Below are 21,583 nucleotides of genomic sequence, written 5' to 3' on the forward strand. Positions count from 1 at the left end.
AATATTTATAAAAAAAACTACAAGAGGTTAGTGAAATCTTTCACTGGATTCCTGTTCAGGGAGCTCTACTCTACTATCCCTGTGAGTTTGGAGTGTTTTTACTGTAGAATTATGAAATAAATGGACTTCATGTACTGTAATAAGATGTATATAATGAAAAAAATTATATTAAAAAAACTAAAAGAGGTTAGTGAAATCTTTCACTGCATTCCTGTTCAGGGAGCTCTACTCTACTATCTCTGTGAGTTTGAAGAGTTTTTACTGTAGAATTCTGAAATAAATTAACTCTATGTTTTGTAATAACATGTATATTATAAAAAAATATTTATAAAAAAAACTACAAGAGGTTAGTGAAATCTTTCACTGGATTCCTGTTCAGGGAGCTCTACTCTACTATCTCTGTGAGTTTGAAGAGTTTTTACTGTAGAATTATAAAATAAATCCACTTTATGTACTGTAATAACAAGTATATTATGAAAAAATTATATTAAAAAAACTACAAGAGGTTAGTGAAATCTTTCACTGGATTCCTGTTCAGGGAGCTCTACTCTACTATCCCTGTAAGTTTGAAGAGGTTTTACTGTAGAATTCTGAAATAAATTAACTTTATGTACTGTAATAACATGTATATTATAAAAAAATATTTATAAAAAAAACTACAAGAGGTTAGTGAAATCTTTCACTGGATTCCTGTTCAGGGAGCTCTACTCTACTATCCCTGTGAGTTTGAAGAGTTTTTACTGTAGAATTCTGAAATAAATTGACTTTATGTACTGTAATAACATGTATATTATAAAAAAATATTTATAAAAAAAACTACAAGAGGTTAGTGAAATCTTTCACTGGATTCCTGTTCAGGGAGCTCTACTCTACTATCCCTGTGAGTTTGAAGAGTTTTTACTGTAGAATTCTGAAATAAATTGACTTTATGTACTGTAATAACATGTATATTATAAAAAAATATTTATAAAAAAAACTACAAGAGGTTAGTGAAATCTTTCACTGCATTCCTGTTCAGGGAGCTCTACTCTACTATCTCTGTGAGTTTGGAGTGTTTTTACAGTAGAATTATGAAATAAATGGACTTCATGTACTGTAATAAGATGTATATAATGAAAAAAATTATATAAAAAAGACCACAAGAGGTTAGTGAAATCTTTCACCGGATTCCTGTTCAGGGAGCTCTACTCTACTATCCCTGTGAGTTTGAAGAGTTTTTACTGTAGAATTATGAAATAAATTGACTTTATGTACTATGACAACATGGATATTAAAAAAATAATTATATAAAAAAAGAACTACATGAGGTTAGTGAAATCTTTCACTGCATTCCTGTTCAGGGAGCTCTGCTCTACTATCCATGTGAGTTTGGAGTGTTTTTACTGTAGAATTATGAAATAAATTGACTTTATGTAATGTAATAACATGTATACAATGAAAAAATTATATTAAAAAAACTAAAAGAGGTTAGTGAAATCTTTCACTGCATTCCTGTTCAGGGAGCTCTACTCTACTATCTCTGTGAGTTTGGAGTGTTTTTACTGTAGAATTATGAAATAAATTAACTCTATGTATTGTAATAACATGTATATAATGAAAAAAAATATAAAAAAAACTACAAGAGGTTAGTAAAATCTTTCACTGGATTCCTGTTCATGGTGGTCTACTCTACTATCCCTGTGAGTTTGAAGAGTTTTTACTGTAGAATTATGAAATAAATTGACTTTATGTACTGTAATAACATGTATACAATGAAAAAATTATATTAAAAAAACTAAAAGAGGTTAGTGAAATCTTTCACTGCATTCCTGTTCAGGGAGCTCTACTCTACTATCTCTGTGAGTTTGGAGTGTTTTTACTGTAGAATTATGAAATAAATTAACTCTATGTATTGTAATAACATGTATATAATGAAAAAAAATATAAAAAAAACTACAAGAGGTTAGTAAAATCTTTCACTGGATTCCTGTTCATGGTGGTCTACTCTACTATCCCTGTGAGTTTGAAGAATTTTTACTGTAGAATTATGAAATAAATTGACTCTATGTATTGTAATAACATGTATATAATGAAAAAAAATATAAAAAAAACTACAAGAGGTTAGTAAAATCTTTCACTGGATTCCTGTTCATGGTGGTCTACTCTACTATCCCTGTGAGTTTGGAGCGTTTTAATTTGTAATTACAAAATAATTACACCTTATGTCATAATAACACGTGCATAAAAAAAGGGCCTAGTGAAATGTCACTGGATTCGTAAGTGAGAGGTAAGTTGTGTTTGGGAGTAGTCATTTTTCCGTTTTTTGGAACCAACAGTGAAAACAATTAAAAAAAGTCACTGCAAGAATTGCAAAGTAAAAAGTACACAAATTCCGTGGGCGAGTAGCCAAGCACTTCCTAAACATGAATCCAGTGGAAAAAAATTGACTTGCCTCTTGTGGTTTTCTTAAATGACTTTCTTTAGTGACTCTGGTTTTCTTAAATGACTCCTACTGTGCATGTTGCTACATGACATAATGTGTTTTACAAACTCTTGAAACTCACAGGGAAAGTAGAGAATAGCACCTTGAACACGAATCCAGTGACATTTCACTAGGCCCTTTTTTTATGCACGTGTTATTATGACATAAGGTGTAATTATTTTGTAATTACAAATTAAAACGCTCCAAACTCACAGGGATAGTAGAGTAGAGCTCCCTAAACAGGAATCCAGTGAAAGATTTCACTAACCTCATGTAGTTTTTTTAATATAATTTTTTCATAATATACTTGTTATTACAATACATAGAGTTAATTTATTTCATAATTCTACAGTAAAAACACTCCAAACTCACAGAGATAGTAGAGTAGAGCTCCCTGAACAGGAATGCAGTGAAAGATTTCACTAACCTCTTTTAGTTTTTTTAATATAATTTTTTCATTGTATACATGTTATTACAGTACATAAAGTCAATTTATTTCATAATTCTACAGTAAAAACTCTTCAAACTCACAGGGATAGTAGAGTAGACCACCATGAACAGGAATCCAGTGAAATATTTTACTAACCTCTTGTAGTTTTTTTTATATTTTTTTTCATTATATACATGTTATTACAATACATAGAGTTAATTTATTTCATAATTCTACAGTAAAAACTCTTCAAACTCACAGGGATAGTAGAGTAGAACTCCCTGAACAGGAATCCAGTGAAAGATTTCACTAACCTCTTGTGGTCTTTTTTATATAATTTTTTTCATTATATACATCTTATTACAGTACATGAAGTCCATTTATTTCATAATTCTACAGTAAAAACACTCCAAACTTACATGGATAGTAGAGCAGAGCTCCCTGAACAGGAATCCAGTGAAAGATTTCACTAACCTCTTGTAGTTTTTTTAATATAATTTTTTCATAATATACTTGTTATTACAGTACATAAAGTGGATTTATTTTATAATTCTACAGTAAAAACTCTTCAAACTCACAGAGATAGTAGAGTAGAGCTCCCTGAACAGGAATCCAGTGAAAGATTTCACTAACCTCTTGTAGTTTTTTTTATAAATATTTTTTTATAATATACATGTTATTACAGTACATAAAGTCAATTTATTTCAGAATTCTACAGTAAAAACTCTTCAAACTCACAGGGATAGTAGAGTAGAGCTCCCTGAACAGGAATCCAGTGAAAGATTTTACTAACCTCTTGTAGTTTTTTTTATATTTTTTTTCATTATATACATGTTATTACAATACATAGAGTTAATTTATTTCATAATTCTACAGTAAAAACTCTTCAAACTCACAGGGATAGTAGAGTAGACCACCATGAACAGGAATCCAGTGAAAGATTTTACTAACCTCTTGTAGTTTTTTTTTATATTTTTTTTCATTTTATACATGTTATTACAATACATAGAGTTAATTTATTTCATAATTCTACAGTAAAAACACTCCAAACTCACAGAGATTGTAGAGTAGAGCTCCCTGAACAGGAATGCAGTGAAAGATTTCACTAACCTCTTTTAGTTTTTTTAATATAATTTTTTCATTGTATACATGTTATTACAGTACATAAAGTCAATTTATTTCATAATTCTACAGTAAAAACTCTTCAAACTCACAGGGATAGTAGAGTAGACCACCATGAACAGGAATCCAGTGAAAGATTTTACTAACCTCTTGTAGTTTTTTTTATATTTTTTTTCATTATATACATGTTATTACAATACATAGAGTTAATTTATTTCATAATTCTACAGTAAAAACTCTTCAAACTCACAGGGATAGTAGAGTAGAGCTCCCTGAACAGGAATCCGGTGAAAGATTTCACTAACCTCTTGTGGTCTTTTTTATATAATTTTTTTCATTATATACATCTTATTACAGTACATGAAGTCCATTTATTTCATAATTCTACAGTAAAAACACTCCAAACTTACATGGATAGTAGAGCAGAGCTCCCTGAACAGGAATCCAGTGAAAGATTTCACTAACCTCTTGTAGTTTTTTTATAAATATTTTTTTATAATATACATGTTATTACAGTACATAAAGTCAATTTATTTCAGAATTCTACAGTAAAAACTCTTCAAACTCACAGGGATAGTAGAGTAGAGCTCCCTGAACAGGAATCCAGTGAAAGATTTCACTAACCTCTTGTAGTTTTTTTTATAAATATTTTTTTATAATATACATGTTATTACAGTACATAAAGTCAATTTATTTCAGAATTCTACAGTAAAACCTCTTCAAACTTACAGGGATAGTAGAGTAGAGCTCCCTGAACAGGAATCCAGTGAAAGATTTCACTAACCTCTTGTAGTTTTTTTAATATAATTTTTTCATTGTATACATGTTATTACAATACATAAAGTCAATTTATTTTAGTAATTCTACAGTAAAAACTCTTCAAACTCACAGGGATAGTAGAGTAGAGCTCCCTGATCAGGAATCCGGTGAAAGATTTCACTAACCTCTTTTAGTTTATTTTATATAATTTTTTATTTCATAATATATTTGTTATTACAATACATAAAGTCAATTTATTTTATAATTCTACAGTAAAAACACTCCAAACTCACAGGGCTAGTAGAGTAGACCACCATGAACAGGAATCCAGTGAAAGATTTCACTAACCTCTTGTAGTTTTTTTAATATAATTTTTTCATTGTATACATGTTATTACAGTACATAAAGTCAATTTATTTCATAGTTCTACACTAAAAACACTCCAAACTCACAGGAATAGTAGAGTAAAGCTCCCTGAACAGGAATCCAGTGAAAGATTTCACTAACCTCTTTTGGTTTATTTTATATAATTTCTTTTATAATATATATGTTATTACAGTACATAAAGTCAATTTATTTCATAATTCTACAGTAAAAACTCTTCAAACTCACAGGGATAGTAGAGTAGAGCTCCCTGAACAGGAATCCAGTGAAAGATTTCACTAACCTCTTGTGGTCTTTTTTTAATAATATCCATATTTTTACAGTGTTTAAGCTGTATTTTTGTTTTAAAAAACGTTGAAGACACTTTCTTGAAATACATAACGTCTATTTATCATCTCCGTAACACACAACTACACTTTACTGGAGCTTACGGAGTCGCTACCGTAACGGCACAAATAGACGCTCATACTTTTTTTTGAGTGGGCTGGCGAGATAGGTATTTGTAGCTCGCGGGCTAGCGTGATGGCAGTTCAGATTTGATGTGCAACTACTAGAAAGACCCTTTCTGCTATTGTGGGAGGTTAAAATTTCATGTTCTGAAGCTTCCCTGAAAAGTTATGCCACAATGCACAAAAACGCTTTTCAGCCTGAGATAAGGTGGGTTTCGGAACGCCAAACATAAAAGTGTTAATAACTTTGGAAAAACACTTCAGACAGTTTAGATTTGATGTGCAACTACTAGAAAGACCCTTTCTGCTATAGTGGGAGGTTAAAATTTCATGTTCTGAAGCTTCCCTGAAAAGTTATGGCACAATGCACAAAAACGCTTTTCAGCCTGAGATAAGGTGGGTTTCGGAACGCCAAACATAAAAGTGTTGATAACTTTGGAAAAACACTTCAGACAGTTTAGATTTGATGTGCAACTACTAGAAAGACGCTTTCTGCTATAGTGGGAGGTTAAAATTTCATGTTCTGAAGCTTCCCTGAAAAGTTATGGCACAATGCACAAAAACGCTTTTCAGCCTGAGATAAGGTGGGTTTCGGAACGCCAAACATAAAAGTGTTAATAACTTTGGAAAAACACTTCAGACAGTTTAGATTTGATGTGCAACTACTAGAAAGACCCTTTCTGCTATAGTGGGAGGTTAAAATTTCATGTTCTGAAGCTTCCCTGAAAAGTTATGGCACAATGCACAAAAACGCTTTTCAGCCTGAGATAATGTGGGTTTCGGAACGCCAAACATAAAAGTGTTGATAACTTTCGAAAAACAATTCAGACAGCTTAGATTTGATGTGCACCTACTAGAAAGACCCTTTCTGCTATAGTGGGAGGTTAAAATTTCATGTTCAGAAGCTTCCCTGAAAAGTTATGGCACAATGCACAAAAACGCTTTTCAGCCTGAGATAAGGTGGGTTTCGGAACGCCAAACATAAAAGTGTTAATAACTTTCGAAAAACACTTCAGACAGTTTAGATTTGATGTGCAACTACTAGAAAGACCCTTTCTGCTATAGTGGGAGGTTAAAATTTCATGTTCTGAAGCTTCCCTGAAAAGTTATGGCACAATGCACAAAAACGCTTTTCAGCCTGAGATAAGGTGAGTTTCGGAACGCCAAACATAAAAGTGTTGATAACTTTCGAAAAACACTTCAGACAGCTTAGATTTGATGTGCACCTACTAGAAAGACCCTTTCTGCTATAGTGGGAGGTTAAAATTTCATGTTCTGAAGCTTCCCTGAAAAGTTATGGCACAATGCACAAAAACGCTTTTCAGCCTGAGATAAGGTGGGTTTCGGAACGCCAAACATAAAAGTGTTAATAACTTTGGAAAAACACTTCAGACAGTTTAGATTTGATGTGCAACTACTAGAAAGACACTTTCTGCTATAGTGGGAGGTTAAAGTTTCATGTTCTGAAGCTTCCCTGAAAAGTTATGGCACAATGCACAAAAACGCTTTTCAGCCTGAGATAAGGTGGGTTTCGGAACGCCAAACATAAAAGTGTTAATAACTTTGGAAAAACACTTCAGACAGTTTAGATTTGATGTGCAACTACTAGAAAGACCCTTTCTGCTACAGTGGGAGGTTAAAATTTCATGTTCTGAAGCTTCCCTGAAAAGTTATGGCACAATGCACAAAAACGCTTTTCAGCCTGAGATAAGGTGGGTTTCGGAACGCCAAACAAAAAAGTGTTGATAACTTTCGAAAAACACTTCAGACAGCTTAGATTTGATGTGCACCTACTAGAAAGACCCTTTCTGCTATAGTGGGAGGTTAAAATTTCATGTTCTGAAGCTTCCCTGAAAAGTTATGGCACAATGCGTAAAAACGCTTTTCAGCCTGAGATAAGGTGGGTTTCGGAACGCCAAACATAAAAGTGTTGATAACTTTCGAAAAACACTTCAGACAGCTTAGATTTGATGTGCAACTACTAGAAAGACCCTTTCTGCTATTGTGGGAGGTTAAAATTTCATGTTCTGAAGCTTCCCTGAAAAGTTATGGCACAATGCACAAAAACGCTTTTCAGCCTGAGATAAGGTGGGTTTCGGAACGTCAAACATAAAAGTGTTGATAACTTTCGAAAAACACTTCAGACAGCTTAGATTTGATGTGCACCTACTAGAAAGACCCTATCTGCTATAGTGGGAGGTTAAAATTTCATGTTCTGAAGCTTCCCTGAAAAGTTATGGCACAATGCGTAAAAACGCTTTTCAGCCTGAGATAAGGTGGGTTTCGGAACGCAAAACATAAAAGTGTTGATAACTTTGGAAAAACACTTCAGACAGTTTAGATTTGATGTGCAACTACTAGAAAGACCCTTTCTGCTTTAGTGGGAGGTTAAAATTTCATGTTCTGAAGCTTCCCTGAAAAGTTATGGCACAATGCACAAAAACGCTTTTCAGCCTGAGATAAGGTGGGTTTCGGAACGCCAAACATAAAAGTGTTAATAACTTTGGAAAAACACTTCAGACAGTTTAGTTTTAAAGTGCAACTACTAGAAAGACCCTTTCTGCTATAGTGGGAGGTTAAAATTTCATGTTCTGAAGCTTCCCTGAAAAGTTATGGCACAATGCACAAAAACGCTTTTCAGCCTGAGATAAGGTGGGTTTCGGAACGCCAAACATAAAAGTGTTAATAACTTTGGAAAAACACTTCAGACAGTTTAGATTTGATGTGCAACTACTAGAAAGACCCTTTCTGCTATAGTGGGAGGTTAAAATTTCATGTTCTGAAGCTTCCCTGAAAAGTTATGGCACAATGCACAAAAACGCTTTTCAGCCTGAGATAAGGTGGGTTTCGGAACGCCAAACATAAAAGTGTTGATAACTTTGGAAAAACACTTCTGACAGTTTAGATTTGATGTGCAACTACTAGAAAGACCCTTTCTGCTATAGTGGGAGGTTAAAATTTCATGTTCTGAAGCTTCCCTGAAAAGTTATGGCACAATGCTCAAAAACGCTTTTCAGCCTGAGATAAGGTGGGTTTCGGAACGCCAAACATAAAAGTGTTAATAACTTTGGAAAAACACTTCAGACAGTTTAGATTTGATGTGCAACTACTAGAAAGACCCTTTCTGCTATAGTGGGAGGTTAAAATTTCATGTTCTGAAGCTTCCCTGAAAAGTTATGGCACAATGCACAAAAACGCTTTTAAGCCTGAGATAAGGTGGGTTTCGGAACGCCAAACATAAAAGTGTTGATAACTTTGGAAAAACACTTCAGACAGTTTAGATTTGATGTGCAACTACTAGAAAGACCCTTTCTGCTATAGTGGGAGGTTAAAATTTCATGTTCTGAAGCTTCCCTGAAAAGTTATGGCACAATGCACAAAAACGCTTTTCAGCCTGAGATAAGGTGGGTTTCGGAACGCCAAACATAAAAGTGTTAATAACTTTGGAAAAACACTTCAGACAGTTTAGATTTGATGTGCAACTACTAGAAAGACCCTTTCTGCTATTGTGGGAGGTTAAAATTTCATGTTCTGAAGCTTCCCTGAAAAGTTATGGCACAATGCGTAAAAACGCTTTTCAGCCTGAGATAAGGTGGGTTTCGGAACGCCAAACATAAAAGTGTTAATAACTTTGGGAAAACACTTCAGACAGTTTAGATTTGATGTGCAACTACTAGAAAGACCCTTTCTGCTATAGTGGGAGGTTAAAATTTCATGTTCTGAAGCTTCCCTGAAAAGTTATGGCACAATGCACAAAAACGCTTTTCAGCCTGAGATAAGGTGGGTTTCGGAACGCCAAACATAAAAGTGTTGATAACTTTCGAAAAACACTTCAGACAGCTTAGATTTGATGTGCACCTACTAAAAAGACTCTTTCTGCTATAGTGGGAGGTTAAAATTTCATGTTCTGAAGCTTCCCTGAAAAGTTATGGCACAATGCACAAAAACGCTTATCAGCCTGAGATAAGGTGGGTTTCGGAACGCCAAACATAAAAGTGTTAATAAGTTTGGAAAAACACTTCAGACAGTTTAGATTTGATGTGCAACTACTAGAAAGACCCTTTCTGCTATAGTGGGAGGTTAAAATTTCATGTTCTGAAGCTTCCCTGAAAAGTTATGGCACAATGCACAAAAACGCTTTTCAGCCTGAGATAAGGTGGGTTTCGGAACGCCAAACATAAAAGTGTTAATAACTTTGGAAAAACACTTCAGACAGTTTAGATTTGATGTGCAACTACTAGAAAGACCCTTTCTGCTATAGTGGGATGTTAAAATTTCATGTTCTGAAGCTTCCCTGAAAAGTTATGGCACAATGTACAAAAACGCTTTTCAGCCTGAGATAAGGTGGGTTTCGGAACGCCAAACATAAAAGTGTTAATAACTTTGGAAAAAACACTTCAGACAGTTTAGATTTGATGTGCAACTACTAGAAAGACCCTTTCTGCTATAGTGGGAGGTTAAAATTTCATGTTCTGAAGCTTCCCTGAAAAGTTATGGAACAATGCACAAAAACGCTTTTCAGCCTGAGATAAGGTGGGTTTCGGAACGCCAAACATAAAAGTTTTGATAACTTTCGAAAAACACTTCAGACAGCTTAGATTTGATGTGCACCTACTAGAAAGACCCTTTCTGCTATAGTGGGAGGTTAAAATTTCATGTTCTGAATCTTCCCTGAAAAGTTATGGCACAATGCATAAAAACGCTTTTCAGCCTGAGATAAGGTGGGTTTCGGAACGCCAAACATAAGAGTGTTGATAACTTTGGAAAAACACTTCAGACAGTTTAGATTTGATGTGTAACTACTAGAAAGACCCTTTCTGCTATAGTGGGAGGTTAAAATTTCATGTTCTGAAGCTTCCCTGAAAAGTTATGGCACAATGCGTAAAAACGCTTTTCAGCCTGAGATAAGGTGGGTTTCGGAACGCCAAACATAAAAGTGTTAATAACTTTGGAAAAACACTTCAGACAGTTTAGATTTGATCAGCAACTACTACAAAGACCCTTTCTGCTATAGTGGGAGGTTAAAATTTCATGTTCTGAAGCTTCCCTGAAAAGTTATGGCACAATGCACAAAAACGCTTTTCAGCCTGAGATATGGTGGGTTTCGGAACGCCAAACATAAAAGTGTTAATAACTTTGGAAAAACACTTCAGACAGTTTAGATTTGATGTGCAACTACTAGAAAGACCCTTTCTGCTATAGTGGGAGGTTAAAATTTCATGTTCTGAAGCTTCCCTGAAAAGTTATGGCACAATGCACAAAAACGCTTTTCAGCCTGAGATAAGGTGGGTTTCGGAACGCCAAACATAAAAGTGTTGATAACTTTCGAAAAACACTTCAGACAGCTTAGATTTGATGTGCAACTACGAGAAAGACCCTTTCTGCTATAGTGGGAGGTTAAAATTTCATGTTCTGAAGCTTCCCTGAAAAGTTATGGCACAATGCACAAAAACGCTTTTCAGCCTGAGATAAGGTGGGTTTCGGAACGCCAAACATAAAAGTGTTAATAACTTTGGAAAAACACTTCAGACAGTTTAGATTTGATGTGCAACTACTAGAAAGACCCTTTCTGCTATAGTGGGAGGTTAAAATTTCATGTTCTGAAGCTTCCCTGAAAAGTTATGGCACAATGCACAAAAACGCTTTTCAGCCTGAGATAAGGTGGGTTTCGGAACGCCAAACATAAAAGTGTTAATAACTTTGGAAAAACACTTCAGACAGTTTAGATTTGATGTGCAACTACTAGAAAGACCCTTTCTGCTATAGTGGGAGGTTAAAATTTCATGTTCTGAAGCTTGCCTGAAAAGTTATGGCACAATGCACAAAAACGCTTTTCAGCCTGAGATAAGGTGGGTTTCGGAACGCCAAACATAAAAGTGTTGATAACTTTCGAAAAACACTTCAGACAGCTTAGATTTGATGTGCACCTACTAGAAAGACCCTTTCTGCTATAGTGGGAGGTTAAAATTTCATGTTCTGAAGCTTCCCTGAAAAGTTATGGCACAATGCACAAAAACGCTTTTCAGCCTGAGATAAGGTGGGTTTCGGAACGCCAAACATAAAAGTGTTAATAACTTTGGAAAAACACTTCAGACAGTTTAGATTTGATGTGCAACTACTAGAAAGACCCTTTCTGCTATAGTGGGAGGTTAAAATTTCATGTTCTGAAGCTTCCCTGAAAAGTTATGGCACAATGCACAAAAACGCTTTTCAGCCTGAGATAAGGTGGGTTTCGGAACGCCAAACATAAAAGTGTTAATAACTTTGGGAAAACACTTCAGACAGTTTAGATTTGATGTCCAACTACTAGAAAGACCCTTTCTGCTATAGTGGGAGGTTAAAATTTCATGTTCTGAAGCTTCCCTGAAAAGTTATGGCACAATGCACAAAAACGCTTTTCAGCCTGAGATAAGGTGGGTTTCGGAACGCCAAACATAAAAGTGTTGATAACTTTCGAAAAACACTTCAGACAGCTTAGATTTGATGTGCACCTACTAGAAAGACTCTTTCTGCTATAGTGGGAGGTTAAAATTTCATGTTCTGAAGCTTCCCTGAAAAGTTATGGCACAATGCACAAAAACGCTTTTAAGCCTGAGATAAGGTGGGTTTCGGAACGCCAAACATAAAAGTGTTAATAACTTTGGAAAAACACTTCAGACAATTTAGATTTGATGTGCACCTACTAGAAAGACCCTTTCTGCTATAGTGGGAGGTTAAAATTTCATGTTCTGAAGCTTCCCTGAAAAGTTATGGCACAATGCGTAAAAACGCTTTTCAGCCTGAGAAAAGGTGGGTTTCGGAACGCCAAACATAAAAGTGTTGATAACTTTGGAAAAACACTTCAGACAGTTTAGATTTGATGTGCAACTACTAGAAAGACCCTTTCTGCTATAGTGGGAGGTTAAAATTTCATGTTCTGAAGCTTCCCTGAAAAGTTATGGCACAATGCACAAAAACGCTTTTCAGCCTGAGATAAGGTGGGTTTCGGAACGCCAAACATAAAAGTGTTAATAACTTTGGAAAAACACTTCAGACAGTTTAGATTTGATGTGCAACTACTAGAAAGACCCTTTCTGCTATAGTGGGAGGTTAAAATTTCATGTTCTGAAGCTTCCCTGAAAAGTTATGGCACAATGCACAAAAACGCTTTTCAGCCTGAGATAAGGTGGGTTTCGGAACGCCAAACATAAAAGTGTTAATAACTTTGGGAAAACACTTCAGACAGTTTAGATTTGATGTGCAACTACTAGAAAGACCCTTTCTGCTATAGTGGGAGGTTAAAATTTCATGTTCTGAAGCTTCCCTGAAAAGTTATGGCACAATGCACAAAAACGCTTTTCAGCCTGAGATAAGGTGGGTTTCGGAACGCCAAACATAAAAGTGTTGATAACTTTCGAAAAACACTTCAGACAGCTTAGATTTGATGTGCACCTACTAGAAAGACTCTTTCTGCTATAGTGGGAGGTTAAAATTTCATGTTCTGAAGCTTCCCTGAAAAGTTATGGCACAATGCACAAAAACGCTTTTCAGCCTGAGATAAGGTGGGTTTCGGAACGCCAAACATAAAAGTGTTAATAACTTTGGAAAAACACTTCAGACAGTTTAGATTTGATGTGCAACTACTAGAAAGACCCTTTCTGCTATAGTGGGAGGTTAAAATTTCATGTTCTGAAGCTTCCCTGAAAAGTTATGGCACAATGCACAAAAACGCTTTTCAGCCTGAGATAAGGTGGGTTTCGGAACGCCAAACATAAAAGTGTTAATAACTTTGGAAAAACACTTCAGACAGTTTAGATTTGATGTGCAACTACTAGAAAGACCCTTTCTGCTATAGTGGGAGGTTAAAATTTCATGTTCTGAAGCTTCCCTGAAAAGTTATGGCACAATGCACAAAAACGCTTTTCAGCCTGAGAGAAGGTGGGTTTCGGAACGCCAAACATAAAAGTGTTGATAACTTTCGAAAAACACTTCAGACAGCTTAGATTTGATGTGCACCTACTAGAAAGACCCTTTCTGCTATAGTGGGAGGTTAAAATTTCATGTTCTGAAGCTTCCCTGAAAAGTTATGGCACAATGCGTAAAAACGCTTTTCAGCCTGAGATAAGGTGGGTTTCGGAACGCCAAACATAAAAGTGTTGATAACTTTGGAAAAACACTTCAGACAGTTTAGATTTGATGTGCAACTACTAGAAAGACCCTTTCTGCTATAGTGGGATGTTAAAATTTCATGTTCTGAAGCTTCCCTGAAAAGTTATGGCACAATGTACAAAAACGCTTTTCAGCCTGAGATAAGGTGGGTTTCGGAACGCCAAACATAAAAGTGTTAATAACTTTGGAAAAACACTTCAGACAGTTTAGATTTGATGTGCAACTACTAGAAAGACCCTTTCTGCTATAGTGGGAGGTTAAAATTTCATGTTCTGAAGCTTCCCTGAAAAGTTATGGCACAATGCACAAAAACGCTTTTCAGCCTGAGATAAGGTGGGTTTCGGAACGCCAAACATAAAAGTGTTGATAACTTTCGAAAAACACTTCAGACAGCTTAGATTTGATGTGCACCTACTAGAAAGACCCTTTCTGCTATAGTGGGAGGTTAAAATTTCATGTTCTGAATCTTCCCTGAAAAGTTATGGCACAATGCGTAAAAACGCTTTTCAGCCTGAGATAAGGTGGGTTTCGGAACGCCAAACATAAAAGTGTTGATAACTTTGGAAAAACACTTCAGACAGTTTAGATTTGATGTGCAACTACTAGAAAGACCCTTTCTGCTATAGTGGGAGGTTAAAATTTCATGTTCTGAAGCTTCCCTGAAAAGTTATGGCACAATGCGTAAAAACGCTTTTCAGCCTGAGATAAGGTGGGTTTCGGAACGCCAAACATAAAAGTGTTAATAACTTTGGAAAAACACTTCAGACAGTTTAGATTTGATGTGCAACTACTAGAAAGACCCTTTCTGCTATAGTGGGAGGTTAAAATTTCATGTTCTGAAGCTTCCCTGAAAAGTTATGGCACAATGCACAAAAACGCTTTTCAGCCTGAGATAAGGTGGGTTTCGGAACGCCAAACATAAAAGTGTTAATAACTTTGGAAAAACACTTCAGACAGTTTAGATTTGATGTGCAACTACTAGAAAGACCCTTTCTGCTATAGTGGGAGGTTAAAATTTCATGTTCTGAAGCTTCCCTGAAAAGTTATGGCACAATGCACAAAAACGCTTTTCAGCCTGAGAGAAGGTGGGTTTCGGAACGCCAAACATAAAAGTGTTGATAACTTTCGAAAAACACTTCAGACAGCTTAGATTTGATGTGCACCTACTAGAAAGACCCTTTCTGCTATAGTGGGAGGTTAAAATTTCATGTTCTGAAGCTTCCCTGAAAAGTTATGGCACAATGCGTAAAAACGCTTTTCAGCCTGAGATAAGGTGGGTTTCGGAACGCCAAACATAAAAGTGTTGATAACTTTGGAAAAACACTTCAGACAGTTTAGATTTGATGTGCAACTACTAGAAAGACCCTTTCTGCTATAGTGGGATGTTAAAATTTCATGTTCTGAAGCTTCCCTGAAAAGTTATGGCACAATGTACAAAAACGCTTTTCAGCCTGAGATAAGGTGGGTTTCGGAACGCCAAACATAAAAGTGTTAATAACTTTGGAAAAACACTTCAGACAGTTTAGATTTGATGTGCAACTACTAGAAAGACCCTTTCTGCTATAGTGGGAGGTTAAAATTTCATGTTCTGAAGCTTCCCTGAAAAGTTATGGCACAATGCACAAAAACGCTTTTCAGCCTGAGATAAGGTGGGTTTCGGAACGCCAAACATAAAAGTGTTGATAACTTTCGAAAAACACTTCAGACAGCTTAGATTTGATGTGCACCTACTAGAAAGACCCTTTCTGCTATAGTGGGAGGTTAAAATTTCATGTTCTGAATCTTCCCTGAAAAGTTATGGCACAATGCGTAAAAACGCTTTTCAGCCTGAGATAAGGTGGGTTTCGGAACGCCAAACATAAAAGTGTTGATAACTTTGGAAAAACACTTCAGACAGTTTAGATTTGATGTGCAACTACTAGAAAGACCCTTTCTGCTATAGTGGGAGGTTAAAATTTCATGTTCTGAAGCTTCCCTGAAAAGTTATGGCACAATGCGTAAAAACGCTTTTCAGCCTGAGATAAGGTGGGTTTCGGAACGCCAAACATAAAAGTGTTAATAACTTTGGAAAAACACTTCAGACAGTTTAGATTTGATCAGCAACTACTAGAAAGACCCTTTCTGCTATAGTGGGAGGTTAAAATTTCATGTTCTGAAGCTTCCCTGAAAAGTTATGGCACAATGCACAAAAACGCTTTTCAGCCTGAGATATGGTGGGTTTCGGAACGCCAAACATAAAAGTGTTAATAACTTTGGAAAAACACTTCAGACAGTTTAGATTTGATGTGCAACTACTAGAAAGACCCTTTCTGCTATAGTGGGAGGTTAAAATTTCATGTTCTGAAGCTTCCCTGAAAAGTTATGGCACAATGCACAAAAACGCTTTTCAGCCTGAGATAAGGTGGGTTTCGGAACGCCAAACATAAAAGTGTTGATAACTTTCGAAAAACACTTCAGACAGCTTAGATTTGATGTGCAACTACTAGAAAGACCCTTTCTGCTATAGTGGGAGGTTAAAATTTCATGTTCTGAAGCTTCCCTGAAAAGTTATGGCACAATGTACAAAAACGCTTTTCAGCCTGAGATAAGGTGGGTTTCGGAACGCCAAACATAAAAGTGTTAATAACTTTGGAAAAACACTTCAGACAGTTTAGATTTGATGTGCAACTACTAGAAAGACCCTTTCTGCTATAGTGGGAGGTTAAAATTTCATGTTCTGAAGCTTCCCTGAAAAGTTATGGCACAATGCGTAAAAACGCTTTTCAGCCTGAGATAAGGTGGGTTTCGGAACGCCAAACATAAAAGTGTTGATAACTTTGGAAAAACACTTCAGACAGTTTAGATTTGATGTGCAACTACTAGAAAGACCCTTTCTGCTATAGTGGGATGTTAAAATTTCATGTTCTGAAGCTTCCCTGAAAAGTTATGGCACAATGTACAAAAACGCTTTTCAGCCTGAGATAAGGTGGGTTTCGGAACGCCAAACATAAAAGTGTTAATAACTTTGGAAAAACACTTCAGACAGTTTAGATTTGATGTGCAACTACTAGAAAGACCCTTTCTGCTATAGTGGGAGGTTAAAATTTCATGTTCTGAAGCTTCCCTGAAAAGTTATGGCACAATGCACAAAAACGCTTTTCAGCCTGAGATAAGGTGGGTTTCGGAACGCCAAACATAAAAGTGTTGATAACTTTCGAAAAACACTTCAGACAGCTTAGATTTGATGTGCACCTACTAGAAAGACCCTTTCTGCTATAGTGGGAGGTTAAAATTTCATGTTCTGAATCTTCCCTGAAAAGTTATGGCACAATGCGTAAAAACGCTTTTCAGCCTGAGATAAGGTGGGTTTCGGAACGCCAAACATAAAAGTGTTGATAACTTTGGAAAAACACTTCAGACAGTTTAGATTTGATGTGCAACTACTAGAAAGACACTTTCTGCTATAGTGGGAGGTTAAAATTTCATGTTCTGAAGCTTCCCTGAAAAGTTATGGCACAATGCGTAAAAACGCTTTTCAGCCTGAGATAAGGTGGGTTTCGGAACGCCAAACATAAAAGTGTTAATAACTTTGGAAAAACACTTCAGACAGTTTAGATTTGATCAGCAACTACTAGAAAGACCCTTTCTGCTATAGTGGGAGGTTAAAATTTCATGTTCTGAAGCTTCCCTGAAAAGTTATGGCACAATGCACAAAAACGCTTTTCAGCCTGAGATATGGTGGGTTTCGGAACGCCAAACATAAAAGTGTTAATAACTTTGGAAAAACACTTCAGACAGTTTAGATTTGATGTGCAACTACTAGAAAGACCCTTTCTGCTATAGTGGGAGGTTAAAATTTCATGTTCTGAAGCTTCCCTGAAAAGTTATGGCACAATGCATAAAAACGCTTTTCAGCCTGAGATAAGGTGGGTTTCGGAACGCCAAACATAAAAGTGTTAATAACTTTGGAAAAACACTTCAGACAGTTTAGATTTGATGTGCAACTACTAGAAAGACCCTTTCTGCTATAGTGGGAGGTAAAAATTTCATGTTCTGAAGCTTCCCTGAAAAGTTATGGCACAATGCACAAAAACGCTTTTCAGCCTGAGATAAGGTGGGTTTCGGAACGCCAAACATAAAAGTGTTAATAACTTTGGAAAAACACTTCAGACAGTTTAGATTTGATGTGCAACTACTAGAAAGACCCTTTCTGCTATAGTGGGAGGTTAAAATTTCATGTTCTGAAGCTTCCCTGAAAAGTTATGGCACAATGCACAAAAACGCTTTTCAGCCTGAGATAAGGTGGGTTTCGGAACGCCAAACATAAAAGTGTTAATAACTTTGGAAAAACACTTCAGACAGTTTAGATTTGATGTGCAACTACTAGAAAGACCCTTTCTGCTATAGTGGGAGGTTAAAATTTCATGTTCTGAAGCTTCCCTGAAAAGTTATGGCACAATGCACAAAAACGCTTTTCAGCCTGAGATAAGGTGGGTTTCGGAACGCCAAACATAAAAGTGTTGATAACTTTCGAAAAACACTTCAGAGAGCTTAGATTTGATGTGCACCTACTAGAAAGACCCTTTCTGCTATAGTGGGAGGTTAAAATTTCATGTTCTGAAGCTTCCCTGAAAAGTTATGGCACAATGCGTAAAAACGCTTTTCAGCCTGAGATAAGGTGGGTTTCGGAACGCCAAACATAAAAGTGTTGATAACTTTGGAAAAACACTTCAGACAGTTTAGATTTGATGTGCAACTACTAGAAAGACCCTTTCTGCTATAGTGGGAGGTTAAAATTTCATGTTCTGAAGCTTCCCTGAAAAGTTATGGCACAATGCACAAAAACGCTTTTCAGCCTGAGATGAGGTGGGTTTCGGAACGCCAAACATAAAAGTGTTGATAACTTTCGAAAAACAATTCAGACAGCTTAGATTTGATGTGCACCTACTAGAAAGACCCTTTCTGCTATAGTGGGAGGTTAAAATTTCATGTTCTGAAGCTTCCCTGAAAAGTTATGGCACAATGCACAAAAACGCTTTTCAGCCAGAGATAAGGTGGGTTTCGGAACGTCAAACATAAAAGTGTTAATAACTTTGGAAAAACACTTCAGACAGTTTAGATTTGATGTGCAACTACTAGAAAGACCCTTTCTGCTATAGTGGGAGGTTAAAATTTCATGTTCTGAAGCTTCCCTGAAAAGTTATGGCACAATGCACAAAAACGCTTTTCAGCCTGAGATAAGGTGGGTTTCGGAACGCCAAACATAAAAGTGTTGATAACTTTTGAAAAACACTTCAGACAGCTTAGATTTGATGTGCAACTACTAGAAAGACCCTTTCTGCTATAGTGGGAGGTTAAAATTTCATGTTCTGAAGCTTCCCTGAAAAGTTATGCCACAATGCACAAAAACGCTTTTCAGCCTGAGATAAGGTGGGTTTCGGAACGCCAAACATAAAAGTGTTGATAACTTTGGAAAAACACTTCAGACAGTTTAGATTTGATGTGCAAATACTAGAAAGACCCTTTCTGCTATAGTGGGAGGTTAAAATTTCATGTTCTGAAGCTTCCCTGAAAAGTTATGGCACAATGCACAAAAACGCTTTTCAGCCTGAGATAAGGTGGGTTTCGGAACGCCAAACATAAAAGTGTTAATAACTTTGGAAAAACACTTCAGACAGTTTAGATTTGATGTGCAACTACTAGAAAGACCCTTTCTGCTATAGTGGGAGGTTAAAATTTCATGTTCTGAAGCTTCCCTGAAAAGTTATGGCACAATGCACAAAAACGCTTTTCAGCCTGAGATAAGGTGGGTTTCGGAACGCCAAACATAAAAGTGTTGATAACTTTTGAAAAACACTTCAGACAGCTTAGATTTAATGTGCAACTACTAGAAAGACCCTTTCTGCTATAGTGGGAGGTTAAAATTTCATGTTCTGAAGCTTCCCTGAAAAGTTATGGCACAATGCACAAAAACGCTTTTCAGCCTGAGATAAGGTGGGTTTCGGAACGCCAAACATAAAAGTGTTGATAACTTTGGAAAAACACTTCAGACAGTTTAGATTTGATGTGCAAATACTAGAAAGACCCTTTCTGCTATAGTGGGAGGTTAAAATTTCATGTTCTGAAGCTTCCCTGAAAAGTTATGGCACAATGCACAAAAACGCTTTTCAGCCTGAGATAAGGTGGGTTTCGGAACGCCAAACATAAAAGTGTTAATAACTTTGGAAAAACACTTCAGACAGTTTAGATTTGATGTGCAACTACTAGAAAGACCCTTTCTGCTATAGTGGGAGTTTAAATTTCATGTTCTGAAGCTTCCCTGAAAAGTTATGGCACAATGCACAAAAACGCTTTTCAGCCTGAGATAAGGTGGGTTTCGGAACGCCAAACATAAAAGTGTTAATAACTTTGGAAAAACACTTCAGACAGCTTAGATTTGATGTGCAACTACTAGAAAGACCCTTTCTGCTATAGTGGGAGGTTAAAATTTCATGTTCTGAAGCTTCCCTGAAAAGTTATGGCACAATGCACAAAAACGCTTTTCAGCCTGAGATAAGGTGGGTTTCGGAACGCCAAACATAAAAGTGTTGATAACTTTTGAAAAACACTTCAGACAGCTTAGATTTGATGTGCAACTACTAGAAAGACCCTTTCTGCTATAGTGGGAGGTTAAAATTTCATGTTCTGAAGCTTCCCTGAAAAGTTATGGCACAATGCACAAAAACGCTTTTCAGCCTGAGATAAGGTGGGTTTCGGAACGCCAAACATAAAAGTGTTGATAACTTTGGAAAAACACTTCAGACAGTTTAGATTTGATGTGCAAATACTAGAAAGACCCTTTCTGCTATAGTGGGAGGTTAAAATTTCATGTTCTGAAGCTTCCCTGAAAAGTTATGGCACAATGCACAAAAACGCTTTTCAGCCTGAGATAAGGTGGGTTTCGGAACGCCAAACATAAAAGTGTTAATAACTTTGGAAAAACACTTCAGACAGTTTAGATTTGATGTGCAACTACTAGAAAGACCCTTTCTGCTATAGTGGGAGTTTAAATTTCATGTTCTGAAGCTTCCCTGAAAAGTTATGGCACAATGCACAAAAACGCTTTTCAGCCTGAGATAAGGTGGGTTTCGGAACGCCAAACATAAAAGTGTTAATAACTTTGGAAAAATACTTCAGACAGTTTAGATTTGATGTGCAACTACTAGAAAGACCCTTTCTGCTATAGTGGGAGGTTAAAATTTCATGTTCTGAAGCTTCCCTGAAAAGTTATGGCACAATGCACAAAAACGCTTTTCAGCCTGAGATAAGGTGGGTTTCGGAACGCCAAACATAAGAGTGTCAATAACTTTGGAAAAACACTTCAGACAGTTTAGATTTGATGTGCAACTACTAGAAAGACCCTTTCTGCTCTAGTGGGAGGTTAAAATTTCATGTTCTGAAGCTTCCCTGAAAAGTTATGGCACAATGCACAAAAACGCTTTTCAGCCTGAGATAAGGTGGGTTTCGGAACGCCAAACATACAAGTGTTGATAACTTTCGAAAAACACTTCAGACAGCTTAGATTTGATGTGCACCTACTAGAAAGACCCTTTCTGCTATAGTGGGAGGTTAAAATTTCATGTTCTGAAGCTTCCCTGAAAAGTTATGGCACAATGCGTAAAAACGCTTTTCAGCCTGAGATAAGGTGGGTTTCGGAACGCCAAACATAAAAGTGTTGATAACTTTGGAAAAACACTTCAGACAGTTTAGATTTGATGTGCAACTACTAGAAAGACCCTTTCTGCTATAGTGGGAGGTTAAAATTTCATGTTCTGAAGCTTCCCTGAAAAGTTATGGCACAATGCGTAAATA

Source organism: Synchiropus splendidus, unplaced genomic scaffold (assembly GCF_027744825.2).
Source record: "Synchiropus splendidus isolate RoL2022-P1 unplaced genomic scaffold, RoL_Sspl_1.0 HiC_scaffold_20, whole genome shotgun sequence".
NCBI classification, from domain to species: Eukaryota; Metazoa; Chordata; class Actinopteri; order Syngnathiformes; family Callionymidae; genus Synchiropus; species Synchiropus splendidus.